The sequence below is a fragment of the Bidens hawaiensis genome, unplaced genomic scaffold, assembly GCF_021521415.1.
Source record: "Bidens hawaiensis isolate Kalapana, Puna unplaced genomic scaffold, B.hawaiensis_p1.1 tig00022887_1, whole genome shotgun sequence".
NCBI classification, from domain to species: Eukaryota; Viridiplantae; Streptophyta; class Magnoliopsida; order Asterales; family Asteraceae; genus Bidens; species Bidens hawaiensis.
In genome coordinates, this window is record NW_027493576.1 from 227,192 (window position 1) to 245,604 (window position 18,413).

The 18,413-nt window shown below is 37.8% G+C and overlaps 1 long non-coding RNA gene and 3 pseudogenes across 2 annotated transcripts; 2 read left to right on the plus strand and 2 right to left on the minus strand.

Annotated features, from left to right (window-relative positions):
* The first annotated feature begins 1,374 nt into the window (after positions 1-1,374).
* On the plus strand, positions 1,375-3,106 carry LOC143566419 (aldehyde oxidase GLOX pseudogene; annotated as a pseudogene).
* A 35-nt stretch (positions 3,107-3,141) lies between these two features.
* Positions 3,142-4,625, minus strand: LOC143566416 (proteasome subunit beta type-5-A-like; annotated as a pseudogene).
* Positions 4,626-4,837: 212 nt separating this feature from the next.
* LOC143566420 (uncharacterized) lies at positions 4,838-5,315 on the minus strand. The gene is made up of 3 exons (XR_013141229.1): positions 5,194-5,315; positions 4,990-5,119; positions 4,838-4,897 (listed from the first exon to the last, which is right to left on the minus strand). It is a non-coding gene; the product is annotated as an uncharacterized LOC143566420 (long non-coding RNA).
* Positions 5,316-14,861: 9,546 nt separating this feature from the next.
* Positions 14,862-18,413, plus strand: LOC143566423 (U-box domain-containing protein 45-like; annotated as a pseudogene). The gene is made up of 5 exons (XR_013141230.1): positions 14,862-15,059; positions 15,193-15,378; positions 15,460-15,567; positions 15,804-16,905; positions 17,437-18,413. The product of XR_013141230.1 is annotated as a U-box domain-containing protein 45-like (transcript).

Consider the following 18,413-nt stretch of genomic DNA (forward strand, 5'->3'; position numbering starts at 1 on the left):
ACATACCACGTTAAGACCCTGGCCCAGCAGCCATCGTCGCTCCCTCTCCGCCCGTTTCGCCCGTTCTTGAAGTTCATGGAACCCGTCAGCTATCTTTTGTTTATCATTTAGGTATTCAGCTGCACGGGCTTCCGCTTCATTACGTGCCTGCAGAAGCAGTCATAAGCGGTCTGCATGTCGCCAGCCCTCTTATCCTTAAGCTCAGCTTGCTCTTTCTGCATTTTTAATTCCGCTTCAAGCTCTTGAATTATAGTACCTTGGCGGGTCACTTGGACTTCTAAAGCCGAATTGGCATCAAGTGCCTTGGCCAGGTCCTCCTTTTTTCTTTGGGCTTCATCCCGGGCAGCTTGAAGAACAGAGTTTTGTTTCTTACAAGCTTCCTCCCATTGACGTGCAGCAGCTGTGTGCCTATCTTTCTCATTTCTCAGAAAAATCTCAGCATCAGATAACTTCCATTTGGCTGTGTTGGTTGCCACACGATGTTCATCAGCTTCTTTTTTAGCCTTCTCGGTGGATCGGGTCATTTCTCCCCACCTCTCCCCCATCGACCGCCATTCGCGTAAGATTTCCTGTCCACAAGCCATGGTGTTGGCTAAGGACGAGGAATAGTCCATATAAAGGTCATGACGGGAACGACCAAGCTGATGGATCCGCTCCGCAGTCGGGACACATAGATTGACAAATGTCGCACAAGTGTCCGGATCGGTGAAGCGAAATCCCTTCACAATGTTCCAATTGGGGATAAACATAAAATCATCCTCCCCTGGATTGGGCTCCCCGTAATAATCAGAACTTGCTGCTTGGCGACGCACTGGGGTAGAGGAGGATTGATGAGGCGCATCATGTGTCGCCACCCCTTCGACGTTCGGTAAAGGACGTCGAGAATAAGCACCCCCCCCCCCACTTCACCCACGGGAAATGGTGAAGATGAGAAGGAAAATTGTCGAGAATAAGCACCCCCCCCCCCCCCACTTCACCCACTGGAAATCGAGAATAAGCACCCCCGTAATAATCAGAACTTTATTGGACTACTTGTATTCAATAATGTAAATTGGTGTGTCGTGTTATTTTATGCTATTAAATTGATTGCATTTAATCGTAATAAACATGTCATATAACCTGTTTATTAAGTACGTAGGTGTTAATGTTTAAGAAAATGATATATTAATTCAAATTTTATAATCTTTGGGTTGCATTAAATATAATCTTTGGATCGATTCAAATAATGGTGAAGAATATAAAGGTAGATAGATACATGGTTGGATCGATGGTAGCATTAGAATCACACATGCATAGAGAAGTCAAAGTCATAAATTTGTTCATGTTTGTAATCATTATTCATTATGAATCAATCACACACATATTGTTAGCCTGCCTACAACTCCTCAACCTCACTGTCCAAAAACTAAAAACACACCAATTTCTTAACAAACATTTCCTCCCACCAAAAATGGCCTCCGACATTATCCTGATCATGCTCCTAACATTTGCACCAATAACCATACTCCCACAAAACACCTCCGGCATCTATGGCGAGTGGCGCCTGTTGCATGAAAACATCGGCATATCCCCTATGCATATGCAGCTCCTACGCAACGACAAAGTGGTCATGTTTGATAGAACCGATGCTGGTCCTTCAAACATAACTCTTCCTTTCCCCCATTGTCGGTATGATCCTTTTGATTATGTGCTCCCAAGAGACTGCACCGCTCACTCCATCCTATACGATATACGGGCCAACGCATTCCGACCACTATCGATACGAACTGATACATAGTGCTCATCTGGTGCTGTTTTACCCGATGGGACCTTGGTCCAGACTGGTGGTTACAATGATGGGGACCACACGGTACGAACCCTCGTTCCATGTAACGAGGGAACCTGTGACTGGGTTGAATACTCTGGGTACCTCACGGAACCCAGATGGTTTTCAACCAATCAGATATTACCTGATGGACGGGTTATTATCGTCGGCGGGAGACTACAATTTAGCTACGAGTTTTATCCCACGAGTTCCATCTCTTTCTATAATTCTTCTTTCTTGGTAGATTTTCTTAAAAATACAAGTAACAAGGCAAGCAAGAACAACTTCTACCCATTTGTGCATCTGTTACCCGATGGAAACTTGTTTATTTTTGTGAATGTTCGGTCTATTGTGATTGATTACAAGCAGAACATGGTGGTCAAGCACCTTCCACCCATTCTCGGAGAAGATCCCCGAAACTATCCGAACTCAGGTTCATCGGTTTTGCTTCCTTTAGATGAAAACAAGTTGGTAGAACCCGAAGTGATGATCTGCGGTGGTGCACCACGTGATTCCTTTTTGGATATCAAGCGGGCCCATAGTTTTGCTCGGGCACTTCCTACGTGTGGTCGAATCAAAGTGATGGATGAGAATCCTGTTTGGGAGATGGAGACCATGCCCATTGCACGGGCGATGGGCGATATGGTCATTTTACCAAATGGAGATATGATCATCATCAATGGTGCAGGGTCAGGTACAGCCGGATGGAACAATGCCCGTGATCCAGTGACCCGACCCGTTATTTACCACCCAAACGGGCCTCCAGACGCCCGATTCTCGGTGATGCAACCGGCCTCTAGACCTAGACTTTACAACTCGGGTGCTATTTTAGTGACCGACGGACGGGTTTTAGTAGCGGGAAGTAACCCAAATCTGTTTTATAACTTCACAAATGTTGAATTCCCTACAGAGCTATGTTTGGAAGCATTTTTACCGCCTTATATAGCTAAAGAGAACGATCCAATCCGACCCGAAATTTTGGGCTTGAAAAGCGAAGTTATGGAGTACACAAAACCATTTACTGTGACATTTACAGTGTTGAAGTATTTAAGGATGTCAAGAGTAACAGTAAGGATAATAGCACCATCATTCACGACGCATTCATTTGGAATGAATCAAAGAATGGTGGTGTTAAAAGAAGTTAGAAATGTGACATCTATAGAGGGGTCATTTACCAACTCTTATTACAGCATTGAGGTGGCCGGGCCATCAACGGCTGAGATTGCACCGCCAGGATATTACTTATTGTATCTGATTCATGCAGGTATACCTAGTCCGGGCAGGTGGGTAAAGGTTCAATAAGAAAACTACCATCATTCCCTTGATCTTCATATTTGTCATATTGCAAAAGGGTTCTTAACAAGATGATTGTTTTGGTTTTTAAGTCTTACACATGATATAATGTTTACCTTGGAAATTTGAGCAAAAACAAAGGGATGTTTTGTCATTTTAAGAACGGTGGCTGGTTCTACCGGATGGTATGAGTAGTGAAGCTCCCCAACATCATCGCCTGATAAATCTGGTCCAACCATTGGGCCTTACGTGATACACTGCAACATAAAACATCAAAAATCATTTCTATGTGTTAATGGGTCGATGTGGGTTATGTTTTGTCGCAAACAAGTCAAGCCAAAACTTTAACTATATAGGAAATGGATCAAATGGCTTGAAAGTCTTGCCTTATTTAAAAGTTTAGAATATTAGTATGACACTGGTACATGATTAGCAGATCAACTGATTCCAAAGACAAACAAGAAAGTGTCTATGGGTCGACTTAAACCAAGTACCCAGACCGATCTGTTTCAACCTATACTAATAATTACTCATCTTAACCTACCCATAACATAACCCGCCCGTTTTGCCACCTAACAAACACACGAGCAATTAAAGAGAAATTACCACTAGCAACACCACCACTTGCTCCATCACGGAATGTTGCGTGATAATGGATCTTCTAGCCAGCTCAGCGGCCTCATCAATTGTCATATGATAACGATACCTAGAAAATAGGCAAGATCGATTACAAAATATCCAAAATGAATGCAACAATACTCTTTTCGGGCGTTTCAAAATATATATTTCATAATTTCATCCCTTGAAATTGCAATGTTCAAAGAAAGTATCTTAATTTTTGAGTAAAAACCGATTAGCTTAGATATACTTCAATATTGATGACAACGCAAGGGAATCATATGAATCCAAATAAATACCATCAATTCTTTCTAATGATCACAAGCATATTTTCTCATAAATTTATCAAAAAGAAAATGTTAATGTTGGAAAATGCGGTTTTCGAAAAGATAGCTAATAAACAAATTATATTATCCATATACGAGAGATATTTTACCCGCTATCCAGTACACCTTATGCATACGGTGAACCAGATCCAACAGAAAACTTAGTACCATTCAATCGTCCTCCTTCACCGTCCATATAGTACAGGCCCGGGCCCTACAAACCACAAAAGATGCAGCATACTTAATGATCAACAATCAGGCATATCAATAATAAAACTCTTTAACTACTTTTTTAATGAAAACATTTTACGAGGCGAAGCATAACCCAAATCAACCCATTAATAAGTCAATGAGTCAAAATTGCCACCTTTAACTCTAATGTCAGGCAGTATAGTACCTTCTCATCCCATCCTGCAATCATTGTCCCAACAGACAAACCCATTCCACCATACGAATAAAGAATGGTTTGCCAACAGCTTTGAAGCTCTAGTAACTGATATTCTTCTCTTGTTTGCAAGTTCATGCAACCGACACTGAAACAACATGTGCAGAGTACCAATTAGCTATATTTGCTGCAACCATACATTTATCATATACTTATTTTGATTCTATCGACACTTTTGTCACACAATATAGGTTTATCAAGTTCTCATAGAGGCAGAAATGGCAATTGACATCAAAATCTCAAAACATAAGAAACTAGATTCAAAGATCCATCTAAAATTATAAAACAAACAACTCAAGATTTACCTTGATACCTAAATTTCTGTGCCAGATTGACAATCAACAGCTCCTACCGCCATTGTCCCAAGCATAAAAGGATTAATTTCAATAATTTTCTTCAACGATTGAGAAGCTTCAAACTATGAACTGACAAACAATATTAGATCCTTAAATGCTTTCTAAAATGAAATATAATGGCAACTTTAGCAGTATGAAAATGCATACATATACAGCCTCCCATGCTAGCTCGGGAATCTGCAGCTACCATTACACCATCCTTAAAAATGAAAGCCAGAGTCGTCGTTCCCTTTGCTGGCTTTACCATTTGGACCGATTTCTTCTGAAATTCATCAAACTGAAATAACGAAAAAGAAAATATATAGCATGTGATACATCATGTACTATAGAGTTTAAAGGATAAATGCTCACATCTGATGTAACAGGAACATCGAATGAAGGTGCCGTTGAAAGCCCATCAAAAAGCAACCCGTTACTTGCTCCATATAGTTGAGCGCTTGATTCGAGTCCACTGAAGTCAAGTTTCATGATTTCAACCTACCAACATCATTTCAAAATAGTACAGTTTTAGTTCCGAAGCGATATTCTTAACAATTAACTAGGGGTGCAAACAAGCCAAGCCCGCTCGCAAGCTACTCAGGATTGGATTTATAAAAAGAGAGCCGGGCCTCAAATAAAGCTCATTTAGTTACCGACTCCAAACTCGAGCCTTAACGAGCATTGTGTAATTTAAGTTTTGCCTCTTTTGGACTTCTATGTATTAACTTAACACTGCACAGCCGAGCTTTGGCTCGTTTAAAGTACTGCATGAGCTCAAGCCGAGCATAGGCTCGTTTAAGGTTTTTATCAAAATATAAAAATAAATAAAAGCGCATATAAATTAATTAATAAATAATAAACAAGCCAAGCCCGGGCTTTGGCCCAAAATTTTGTAAGGATTCCCGGGAACGGCCGTGAGCCGAGCTGAGGTTCGACTCGGCTCTACATTTAACCTAAAACACTATTGCAATTGTGTTGTCATCATTCAACAACATCATATGCATATATAATTAATAGTTTCTCCCGTCCTTATAAAACTTAAAACATGTATTGTATTGTGTACAAACTTATATACTGATGTTAAACCATTAAATGACAAAATAAATAAATAAAAGCATTTGAGTGTACTAGGTTTGACATCTAAAAGGAAGGTGTAAAAAGTAAAATTGTAATTCAGAAGACATAGTAAGTAAGGAAGATGAACTCGGGCATGATATTATAATCGAAATTTTGGAGGCAATATTACAAATATAAATTAATAAATTATCAAAGCATACCTTTGTTAAGTGAATAACACAATCGTGGAATGAATTGATTAATGAAGACAACAGACGAAGGAATCGGATACCCTACGATGGAGTTTGACCCGGTTTTTATTTTTAAAAACCCATTTTCTTTATTATCATCGATGGACCAACAAGCATGTTTTTGGATTGAGTTTGAAAAATGCTTATTGGTTTTTTGATATTTTTAAAAAGTCAATAAGTCAAATTGTGTTTGACAATCACAAAAATTCTTTTTATTTTAGCTTTTTAAAAAGGTTAAAAAACAGTTTTCTAAAAGTCCCAAATCCAAACATTTCAAAATAGCTTTTTGAAAAAGCCAATAAGCTAATAAGCATTTTTCAAACTCAATCTCAAACATGCTCGTGTCTCTCAAGTTCATTTATGCAAAGAAAGACAAGGAAAAGAAATTTTTATTTTCTTATCTTTTCTTTTGTTATTTTTTCTTTCTTTTCATTTTATTTTCATTCCAAAACTTTCAAATTTGAAAAGATATAAATTTTTTATTACTCATCATTTCTCTTCTCTCTCCCCCTTTTCTTTCTTTTAATGAAACTCGAGAACACTCTTTTAATATTTTCCTTTTTTAAATGAAATTCAGGAACAAAATATATTTTTTTCATCCTTCATTTTCGTTCCCTTTCATACTTTAAATGAAACTCGGGAACATGGTATGTTAGTGACGAATTAAGCCATTTTTTTGTTTTACCTAAAAATTATATTTTTAATTAAAAAGTAAATAAAATAAAAAAAATTATGATATGTTGAAGAGAACATGGCCCCCTCATTCTTCTCTCAAGGACGTTAAACCTTTGGCTACTAGTCTTTAGCGCCCCGACATGGTAGTCACGTAGTGGGTTTGGCACCTATTGGTGCTGACCTGCCTAGTTGTTGTCGTCCCATTCTGCCTCCACTAGAGACAGGCTTAAGGGGCTAATGTGGCAACAACACCATCCCTTGTTATTTTTAATTGACTTGATATCGCTCGTGGGTATATCCATTAGGCTGAGGGGTGTGGGGGGCTTTAATGGGGGCTCCAACCAATAATATTATGACGTGTGGCAGAGAGAGAAACTGGATAGGGGGGTGTTGGAGCCCCCGTTGGAGCCCCTGGCCCTGGTGTGGAGGGGCTCCAGCGAATTTTTTTTTTATTTTTTTATAAATATATTCAAACAACGTATTATTAAAAAAACTCATAAATTATTAAAAAAAACACACATTAATAAAAAAAACACATTAATATCTAAAAATAAAATAAAAATTAAAGTACTAAAAAAAACATTATTCTTATTCTTCGGCTTGGTCTTCTTCGATCAACCTCTTTCGGATACGTTCCTTTTGCTTTTCCATTAGCATTTGATCGACCGGGTTTAGGTTACTGAAGTCTCTAGTAAGAAAGTCCAAATCTCTCATTCGACTTTTTTCCTTTTTGTCATTAGAGAGCACCTCCATGGTTTTGTTGAATTTATTGAGGGATTCAACAAGATTGGCGATGTTTACGGCTTCCCCCTCAGCCGGTTTTTTCCCCTTGGCGTCCCTTCCCAATGGCCGCCTCCTCGACGGTGAAGACGTTTCCTCCTCCGCAATGTTTAGGTCGAATCCAACGCGGCAATCCGACCCGGTTGAAGTGCTATACGCTCCAGACGAACTAGTTTTAGTCCATTTCGCCCTTACTTCCGCATCAAAGTCCGGCGCCACCAGCTCAACCCACTTGGAACACCTTTTCAACCTCTCCCACAACAATAAATCGTCCCACGTCTTCACCATCCCATACATCCGCAAACACTCCTGCTTCCACTCTTCGACCGTGAAATTGTAAACCGCCAAATCATCACTGCCACTTGGTCTCATAAGACCGCTGTTCCTGTTGAAAAGATTAGTAAACAAGCCGACAAATTTTCTGATTTCGGACCACCGACCCGAAATCATATCGGCGTTCCGCTCTGTACTCCCAACGAGCATTTAGAACGTCTCCCTAACCTTTGTCCAAAAAATCTTGCTCTTTTGGTAGGCGGCTGCAAAATGAATAAATAAATTAGATTTCCATTTAACTTTTATATTTAACTTTTTTATTAAAAATCATTTTTAAAAACGTTAAAACAATTACCGCAACGCCGATCCTCAGAAATGACTATCCAAGCCCGACACAAGGCTTCCTTCTCATCCGATGACCACGGAGTGGCTTTCCGTTTCGTCCTCGGAGTCGAAGCCGGTCCCGACCCGTCCGTTGCAAGTTGTTTTTTCCGGTGGACGCGTCTTTTTGGTCCCGTAGCTTCACCGTGTGATTCTTGTGTCTCCGGAACAACAAAGTTAGGAGACGGTTGTGTGTTGGATGGTTGAAAGCCGGATGATTCTTGCAGCTCCGAATAAAACATCGGTTGGTGCGGGTGACGACCATAAATCGTCGTCAATATAATCTGAATCAAAGTTTGGGTACCAATTTCCAGCCTTTTTTTTAAAAAAAAGTTGAGAAGATGAATTGATTTTGGGTGAAGGTTTGTAGTTGTGGTATAAAAATGGGTGAAATGGGGTATTATATAGGAAAAAAAATTTTTTTTTAATTTAATAAGAGCCCAACGGCTCTTTTTCTAAAATTCAACAAGCTCCTCTCTCTCTTCTCCCGCTAACAGGCTCACGCCTGCATTGATTTTCGCGTTAGCGCCCCGGTGGTGTGGTGTTAGCGCCTGGGGGCGCGAGCGGAGGGGCTCTAGCGCCCCCGTTGAAGCCCCACACCCCTCTGCCTTAGCAATGAGGGTTTAATTAAAAAAATAATATTACCGTTGTTCAACGACTTTTTGTAAAATAATAATAATAAATAACAATAATAATAATAATAATAATTATAAACCCTATAAATAAAATAGTCCATGCTATTTTACCAGTTTCACCCGAAACAAAAAAAATCATATCATCTCTTATTTAATTAATCTTCTCATAAACTCTCACGATCCAAACCAACTTGAAAACTTGCTCCAACGCGAAGGGTACTAACTGCAATCTAAACTTTTGATTTGGATGCAAGTCCCACCATTTCAATATATGCGACGACAACCTAATTCGCAACCACTAGCAAATAAACTGTTCTGGTGAGGTCTTAACGATATTGAGTGCGGTGGCGATGGTGATGGTGGTGGTGGTTGGAGGAGGATCATGGGGGTAGGGTAAGAAGAATGGTGGGTGGGGCCCACTTATATAATAATATTATTATTAAGGGTAATTTGGTTATTTTATAGAGACTTAACTGGAAAATTTAACGACGTTAACTGGTAAGGACTATAGTTACAAAATTCATATCTTCTTACCACCTTAGTTATGTTTAAGGATCAACCGTGTAATATTTTCAAACCATAATGACCAACCATATCTTTATCTTTGGAAAAAAAAGGATTTTAAAAAAATTAAAAAAGATTGAAATCTAATGTAAATATTGAGATAAAGATTTACAAAGATTTGTAGCTTTTAGCGTTGAAGATGCTCTAAGACTGAGGGTGAGGGGGGGGGGGGGGCGCGGCCGCCTACATGGCTCGCGAACACCGCTACACCCCTCCGGTGAGGGCGGGCACGGTTGGGCGACGTGAGTGTGGTCGCGGGACAGAAACTAGTCGTTGGACTGTGGGTTTCAAAAAACTAGTCGTTGGCTAGTTAATTTCTTTTTTTTTTACTAAATAACATTATAAATAATTACCCCATTTTATAACAATAACACATCATTCTCACTACATTCTCTCTAATAATTTTTGAATCTATCAAGTTACAAACCATGTCGGGTTGGGGCAACATCAACGACATTCAATTTCCCAAGGAATGTAACTACATGGACGACGATTCGTTTCAAGAGTTCATTGGGATGTCACAACCTGATTTTTCGGTCCCGGAAACACAACTGGAGCCGGCAAAACGATCCCACAAAAAGAAGGGAAAGAAGCCCGACGAAGCGGATGGTCCTTCGGCACCGGAGAAGCGGAAGACTACTCCGTGGTCTAAAGAAGAGAAGCTTGCGTTGGCGAAAGCTTGCATTGAAATATCCCAAGATCGGAACGCGGGTAAATTATTTCGTGAATTTTATTGTTTAATATATCTTTTAAGTTTTATGTGTACTTATTACATTTTTTGTTATTTATTTTGTAGCCGACTTTCAAAAAGCTCGAGTTTTGGGCCAAGGTTCGGGAATGTTTTTATGAACAAGTAGGGAGTAGGGCTCGTACCGATAATATGATATCGGGTCGGTGGACCGATACTCGTAAATATGTAGGATTGTTTACCAACATATATAACCGCAATGCTAACCGAATGCGGCCGAGTGGGTCCGATGATCTCACAGTTTACCAATTCACTTATGATGAATGGAAACAAGAGGTGTTGCGGAGGTATGGGGTGGTGAAGACGTTTGACGATGGCTACTTGTGGGAGGTGTTAAGAAAGTGCTCGAAATGGATTGAACTATGTGCGGAGGACTTTGCCGAAGGGGCAAAACGTACAAAAACTAGTGCGTCCGGCACATACGTCTCTTCGAGCGGGTCGGAGAATCATATTGACTTCGACCTAAACTTGTCCGAAGGTCATTTGAAAGACCAAGGTTGTAGCCGCCCTCCGGGTAGGGATCGTGGGAAAAAACGGTGTTGATGGCGACTATAAAAAAGAAATTAAGGAATTGTCAAGTGGCATCCACTCGATTGGTGAAGCTCGACACAAAAGAAACCGTTTCAAGAGTTTGGTTTTTCTAGCCAAAGACTTTAACCACCTACCGCCATATGACCAAACGCTAATGAAGGAAGAAAAATAACGTATTCGGAAAGAATTGGCAACACAAAAATAAAAGCGCTATTTATATGTATTTTTTTATTTTCCTTTTTATTTTTCTTTTTATTTTCCTTTTTATTTTCATTTTTATTAATGTTTTAATGAAGTATTTTAATTCATATTTGTGTATATAACAAAAAAATAATAATAAATAAAAAAAATCAATCAAGCCCCTGACCAAGCCTGTGATCACTTAGACCACTACGTCCTCTGGGGCTTGGTTGAGGGGTTTGATCCTATGCCACATCAACACCTACGTGTCAGATTTTGCTTGGCTCACTTAGGATTCAACCAAGCTTCATTACCCTTAGCCTAATGGCACTGCTTTACATTAAAGATAAAATTGTCTTTAGTAAATTACGAGGTTCTCAAAAAACCCTAACTGATTTATTTAAGGAGATGTAGTATACAAAACCAAAATCAGTTGTCGTGAAAGCGACCAATTGTTTTGTTCTATGTGTTTAATATCCTAAGAAGGCACATGCATGCACATGCGTACCATGTGACATGTCATTCATTGAATTTGCCATAATTGGAATCTAAGCCAGATGCCTTCACTCATCACAGGTAATAATGAACTTATTAATTAGCATTGTTTTATTCGTGCATAAATTATGTTAACCAACTACATGAGCCTACAGTGTAATCATTCAGCATATGGTTCATCATGTAACATAATATGTCAATGTGGATTCTGTGTTGAGATTTAACTCTTGTAACTTAGTGTTCATTTGTTTAAATCTATTATCTTTCTGATTATCTCGCTTGAAACATATATAGAGAAAACTATATTCGTTCGTCAATGTGCATGACACTTATATAAAAATTATCACAAGCTAACATTTTGAGTTTGTGACCCATAAAGTTAATATCCAATACCGTTTCTACACTTTTATGTTTTCACCAAATCAAGGGCTCAAGCCATCGTCACATGACCGCAAAAGGTTAGCTACGCTTTATAGGTATTTTAATCTGGGTGACTCGGTATATATGTTTTGATTGCATTGATGTTATCGTTCAAGGTTGTTGTTCGGAACTTCGAATAAATCATCCAATTTTTGACCGGTCATTTATAACCAATCATTTTCAACATATATATGACCTATTATGACCGGTATTTTAACATTGTTTGTTAGGATTGTGAAGACATTTAGGCCGGATTTTGGTAGAATTCAGAAGACAAATGTGGACGGTCCGTTTAATTAAGGAGGAATGCCCGTTTTTGCTTTCTTGGTCACTATTAAATATAACTGTAACTTTATGTATGGTAAATTTGTAATCTTTGTATCATGATAAATAAAGAATACCTTAATTGCAGCATGTGAATCTTGATGTAGGCCCCTCTTGACCTGTTCATGTAAAATCTCGTGTTCTTATTTTGCTTTATCGTTTGTGTGACTTATTTTTCCATTGCGTCGGTGATATAATCGATACCTAACTTTTAACATTATAGACATATGAGGTTTGTTGTTAAATATCTGAGGAAAATATTGGAGATAAAATGCTCCCAGGGTTTCATGGCAAACTAGATGGAATGCAAGTGTTCCAAAAAAAAAATTAATATTTTTGTTTGAAGACTTTTTCTTAACAGACTTTTTACTCAGATAAAACTCTCAAGTAAGGGGTTAATGTGCCCTATTTGTTCGAGATAAAACTCTCAGATAAAACCATGCACCACACTTTCACCTTCGGATAGTTACAAGAAATAAAAAAAAATAAATAAATCAAACTTTCTTTGACCGAGTGGCTTCAAAACCTGTTTCTCTTCATGTAATATTGTTTTTTTGATGTTTGGTTAGTTATTCTCTAAACATCTTCTTTATATAAACATCTTTTGCCATAAAAAAATATTGAAAAAAAAGGGTTTGGATTCGGTATTGAAATTTCTATACTTGTACTTTCTTTTGGACAACAATATTCTCTAATGGGGATCAAGTCAAAACCATTTCCATTTAGAAGGTCATAAATTTCTAATCCGTGGAATATTTTATAAACTTTTTAGAAAATTGTTGGAGGTTCAGCAACACCACAAGATCTTGTGGATGTGCGAGGCTGGAAGACCTCATGGGGTTCACACGTGCAAATGTATCATGGTTCGCATCATCATTGTGTTGTCTTAATTGTTTTTCAACTCATGTTTCCCCTAACCCAACAATAAACGTGCCCTCATTATTTCGATTTTAGCAACTTTTATTTTATTATCTAACTTATCTTAAAAAAATGTATAATGTAATGCTAATTTGTACAAAGAGATATATTTTAGTTATGTCTTTTGATTATTGAAATATATCATATCATGGCTTGATAATTTTTTTTGGAATAATGAATCTAGTGACTGCTCCCCAATATTGTAATTTTTTTTTCTTTTGCATTCAATAGTAATTGTGGTTGATCACTAGGTCATAAGTTCTTCCCCTTTCCATTACTCATCCCCAAATAATTCAGGCTTTAATTGAAGTGACATGATTTAACGCACTTGCCTTGTGGAACCCATGGTTTAGCACTAACGACAAAGGTTTGCTCTGTATTAAACAATATTTTTACATAGGTTATTCATACTAATACTTATTGGCTGATAATAATCCATACTATAAAATTTGATTGATGCTCATAACTTCCAGTTTAGTTGCCAAACACAATGATTTACACTTGAGTTATCCTAGATTTTGATATTGCGTTTCTCCATTTCGTTCATAGTTATCAATGTGAAAGAAATTGAGTAAAAATTAAGTACAAGTCTATGATGATTATGTCGTTATTGACAACAAATTAAACTGAAAGTTGTGAGTATCATTAATCAAACTATAAGTATGGATTATTATCGATAATGAGTCATAGTTCATATTGTTAAATATGATTTAACTTTATTTATGGCCGTTTTGCATAAAAAAATATAAATGAAAGCATATATAATTTTATAACTGCTATGTTCAAGTCTAAAATTATCATCACATCTTTATGTTGCATTACGTTGGAAGAAAGTATTGTAAAGAATGTTTATTACACGTGCTATTTTTCCTCATATTGCTAAAAGAAGAAAACAAGGGAAAATATGGTGTCGGGTTTTTAAATGGTGTGGCCTCCTTGCTTTCAATTGTGTTTTCGTTAGGGAGGTTCTATTTTTCTCTCAAAACCTTCATAAATCAAAGGACTACAAATACGAAATTCAATCAATCATTTTAACTTTCTTATCATACACTTGTAGGTTCACAGCGAGTTAACTTCCAACAACAAACCCAACTTGATCTCGATAACACTGGACAAATAAAGCTAAACACGTTTAGTTGGATAAAAAAATCGGACTAAGAAGAGTTCTTTAGTTTTGTCCCCATCTTATATAACCTTTTTTTTTTTGTAATTCCATATTTTTATGCTGATTGTCCTAGCTTCTTGTAGTGTGCTATGTCTTCAATATAATTTCCATTCAAATGAAAGAGAAGAAAACAAGAAAAGTGAAACTACCTAATACTTGTTTTACATGCTATGCTCTTTATTTTATTATTATTATTATTTTCTTTTACTTGTCACATAACATGAAACTATGGTGGGTACGTACATTTGTTATGTACGGTTAGGAGTCCTCTTTTGAGTTGAGAAGTCATGTAAAGAAAACAAAATGATTGGAAATGTTTCACCGGATGAGGTATTTAATAATAAGTCCAAACATAGAGTGGTAACTTTGACTTTTCTGGTTCAATCATTCATTTATATTTATGTTTATGTTTATGTTGACAGATAATTAATTAGTCTAGTCGATCAGCCGACACATTTTGAGGTCGGCAGCTGTCGGCCGGTGACCGGGGAGTTGAAACCGGGAAATCCCAATCCATAATAAGATAGAAATACATGTGGTACGTATATAATTATATAAACTAACAATAATATAAAAATAATAGTATCATTTAATAATAACAATAAAATCACACCGGTTTCATTATTACACCATACCATACCATACCATACCATACCATATCTTGTCTTCTTCAATCTTATTTCAGTTTTCATTTCCAACTATTTTGGCCTTTATAACTTCCTCATCCAAATATGTTACTACAAGATAATGAATTCACATGATTTTGCAATTATCTTGTGGTTAATGTAATCATGGACCAAACAGAGATTGAAGAGCATTTGTTCACACTTGGTAAACCAAAGGTATGTGGAACTTGTACTTTATATCACATGGAAATTAATTAATTATGATAAGTTCCTAGTTTGGTATATACAAAACTAATATTAGAAAGATTTCATGTTTCATTAATGTGACATTTTGCTAATATGATTGTAGTTACATGGAGGAATGTGCACATCTCTTTCTTTGATCTATGCCAAAGTCTTAACTATTTTTCCTGATCTAGAAGCCGCAAGGCCACGGAGTACTTCGGGTATTCAGGCTTTATGTTCTTTGCATATAGCATTAGAAAAGACTAAAACCCTTCTTCAACATTGTGCAGAGTGTAGTAAACTTTACCTGGTATGCTTTATCTTTTGATCTTGTATAATAATATAAATGCACAATATTGGGCATTTGTTGATATATATGAATCCTTTGCAGGCTATAACAGGCGATTCTGTTGTTCTAAAATTTGAAAAGGCAAAATCTGCTCTGGAAGATAGTCTTGTACGGGTTGAAGATATAGTCCCACAAAGTATCGGTTCTCAGGTAATAAATCATAATGACAAACGAATCGAAACTAATCTAATATTCTACATGCATAATAATGTTATGATATGGCCCCATATCCATGAATGTAGTTTTCAAAAGACTTCGTTTTTTCTATTCAAAAAGGGCTAACGGCGCAGCCTGTCGCCTGAATGCATGTTTGCCTTCTATCTCGATGTGAAAGTTGATGTTTTCGAATTAGATTCTGAACTAAAATTTAACTACCCTTCTTTCAGATTGCTGATATTTTAGTTGAACTCAAGGGGATAGAATTTGCTCTAGATCCATTAGAGAAGCAGATAGGTGATGAAATAATCGGATTATTACAAGAAGGAAGAAATTTCAACAGCTGCTGTGAAAACAGTGAGTTAGAAACTTTTCACCAAGCTGCATCTAAACTCGGTATCACTTCTTCACGAGGAGCTCTTCGAGAACGAAGAGCGCTAAAAAAACTGATTGAAAATCTAGAGTTGAAGATGATAAAAGAAAAGAATCCATTGTGGCTTATCTTCTACATTTGATGAAAAAATATTCAAAGTTATTCAGAAGTGATTTCTCAGATGACAATGATTCACAAGGTGGATCAATCCCTTGTTCACCGACAGTTCATGGATCTTTTGAAAATGGGTTGGCCCATGTGTTTGACCGTCAGCTTTTGAAGATGAGTTCGTTTAACTTCAAGCCGAACTTTAGAAGATCCGGGCAGATGTTGGTCCCACCTGAAGAGCTTAGGTGCCCGATATCGTTACAACTAATGTATGATCCGGTCATCATTGCATCCGGGCAGACATATGAAAGGGTTTGTATTGAAAAATGGTTCGAAAACGGGCATAACACGTGCCCGAAGACACATCAAACCTTGGCTCATCTTGGTTTGACTCCTAATTACTCTGTAAAGGGTTTAATTGCTAATTGGTGTGAGCAAAATGGAATCTTGGTTCCTGAAGGCCCACCGGATTCTCTGGACGACAACTACTGGAACATATCATTGACCGAGAACACGTCAACTGTATCTAGATTTGCTGAAAGTGTTGGTTCTTGCAAGTATGAGAAAGAAAGTGATGAACTTGAGGTTGTGCATGCTGATGAAGGTAACATGTTTGAAACATATGAAGATTTGTTGACTAGTTTGACCATGGAAAATGAGAGGAGGATTAAAGCTGTGGAGAAAATTCGGCTTTTGTCAAAGGACGATGAAGAGGCCCGGATATTTATGGGGGAAAATGGTTTCGTTGAAGCATTGTTGCAGTTTTTTGAGTCTACTGTGCATGAAAGAAACCTTGTTGCTCAAGAAAGTGTAGCCATGGCTCTTTTCAACCTCTCTGTTAATAATAACAGGTATGCTATGTTCATGTTTTACTTGTTACAGTATATTTTATCAGTTTGAAGTTTGAACAGGTCATTAAAGTTGGCTAAACATTATACAAGTCGAAAGTTGCCCAAAAATGTAATTTTAATCAATAAAACCTCTTAAATAACTTTATTCAATAAAATGGAAAATTAAACAAATAATTTAATGTCAATCCATTCACTTATGAATGGCTGAATTCAGATATGATCTATCTTTAACTGGTACAAAATCTAGCTTAAAAGGAATTGGGTCAAACGGGCCTAACGTTTTCCCAAAGTGCAATTTAATGCATAAAACCCTCTGAAATCATTTTTATCAAAGTATAGTTTTTTGTAATCTTGGAACACTAAATTTTTATACAACAGATTGATAAAAAGTGTTTTGGACACTAAAGTACTTGTTTTGACCCGAACCCTTTATATCCATATCCCGTTGCTTGATCGTGCATTTTGCGACACCTAGTCATAAAGTATTTGATAGGGACATTTTTCATGTTTTTGACCCGAATCTGCTTCCAGGAACAAAGAAACAATGTTAGCAGCCGGAGCACTTCCTTTGCTTGAGGAAATGATCAGAAACATGGGTTCACCGGGGGCAGTTGCAGCCCTCTACCTAAATCTCTCCTGTTTAGAACAAGCCAAGCCCGTTATTGGTTCAAGTGAGGCGGTCCCTTTCTTGATCCGGGTTCTCAATGATACGGTGGACCCCACATGTAAATCGGATGCACTTATCGCACTCTACCATCTTTCATCTTTACATTCTAACATCCCTCAGATCGTGTCATTCAACATCCTCGATGCCCTTCAGTCACTCATAGAGGATGATGCGTGGACCGAGAAAGTGTTGGCCATCTTGACCAACATGGCTAACTTAGCCCGAGACGAGATCATATCAACTCATGGTTTGGTTAGCGGGCTTGCATCCGCTCTAGATATTAATGAGCCTTCGGTTCAGGAGCAAGCTGCAGCTTGCTTGTTGACTTTATGCACAGGAAATGAAAAGTGCATTCAGATGGTTCTTCAAGAAGGGGTTATACCTTCTTTAGTGTCGGTCTCGGCTAATGGGACGGTTAGAGGGAAACAAAAGGCTCAGAAGTTGTTATTGTTGTTTAGAGAGCAACGACATCAGGACCCGCCTGCGGTTCAGGATAGTGGTCCACAGGAATATGAGAATAGTGACACTGGTGTCGGTCCGGTTAATGAAGAAGTGAGGACTTTAACCAAACAGGTGTCCAAGAGAAAATTGGGGAGGGGTTGGAGTTCTTTGTGGAGAAACAAGAGTTTCTTGGTGCGCCAGTGTTGAGACGTTGAGTCTAATGGTTAGGTGAATCGGTGCACCACTTGATGACTTTGGCTTTTGTATAGGTTTAGTGGTGGTTTCAGGCTTTCAGCACTTGGTATAAATTGTTGTAAGTTGTAAATTCTTTTGATCTATGTCACCTTATTTTTATTTTCTGCTAATTTTGTTTGTATTAGTTATTAAGTCAAGTAGCAAT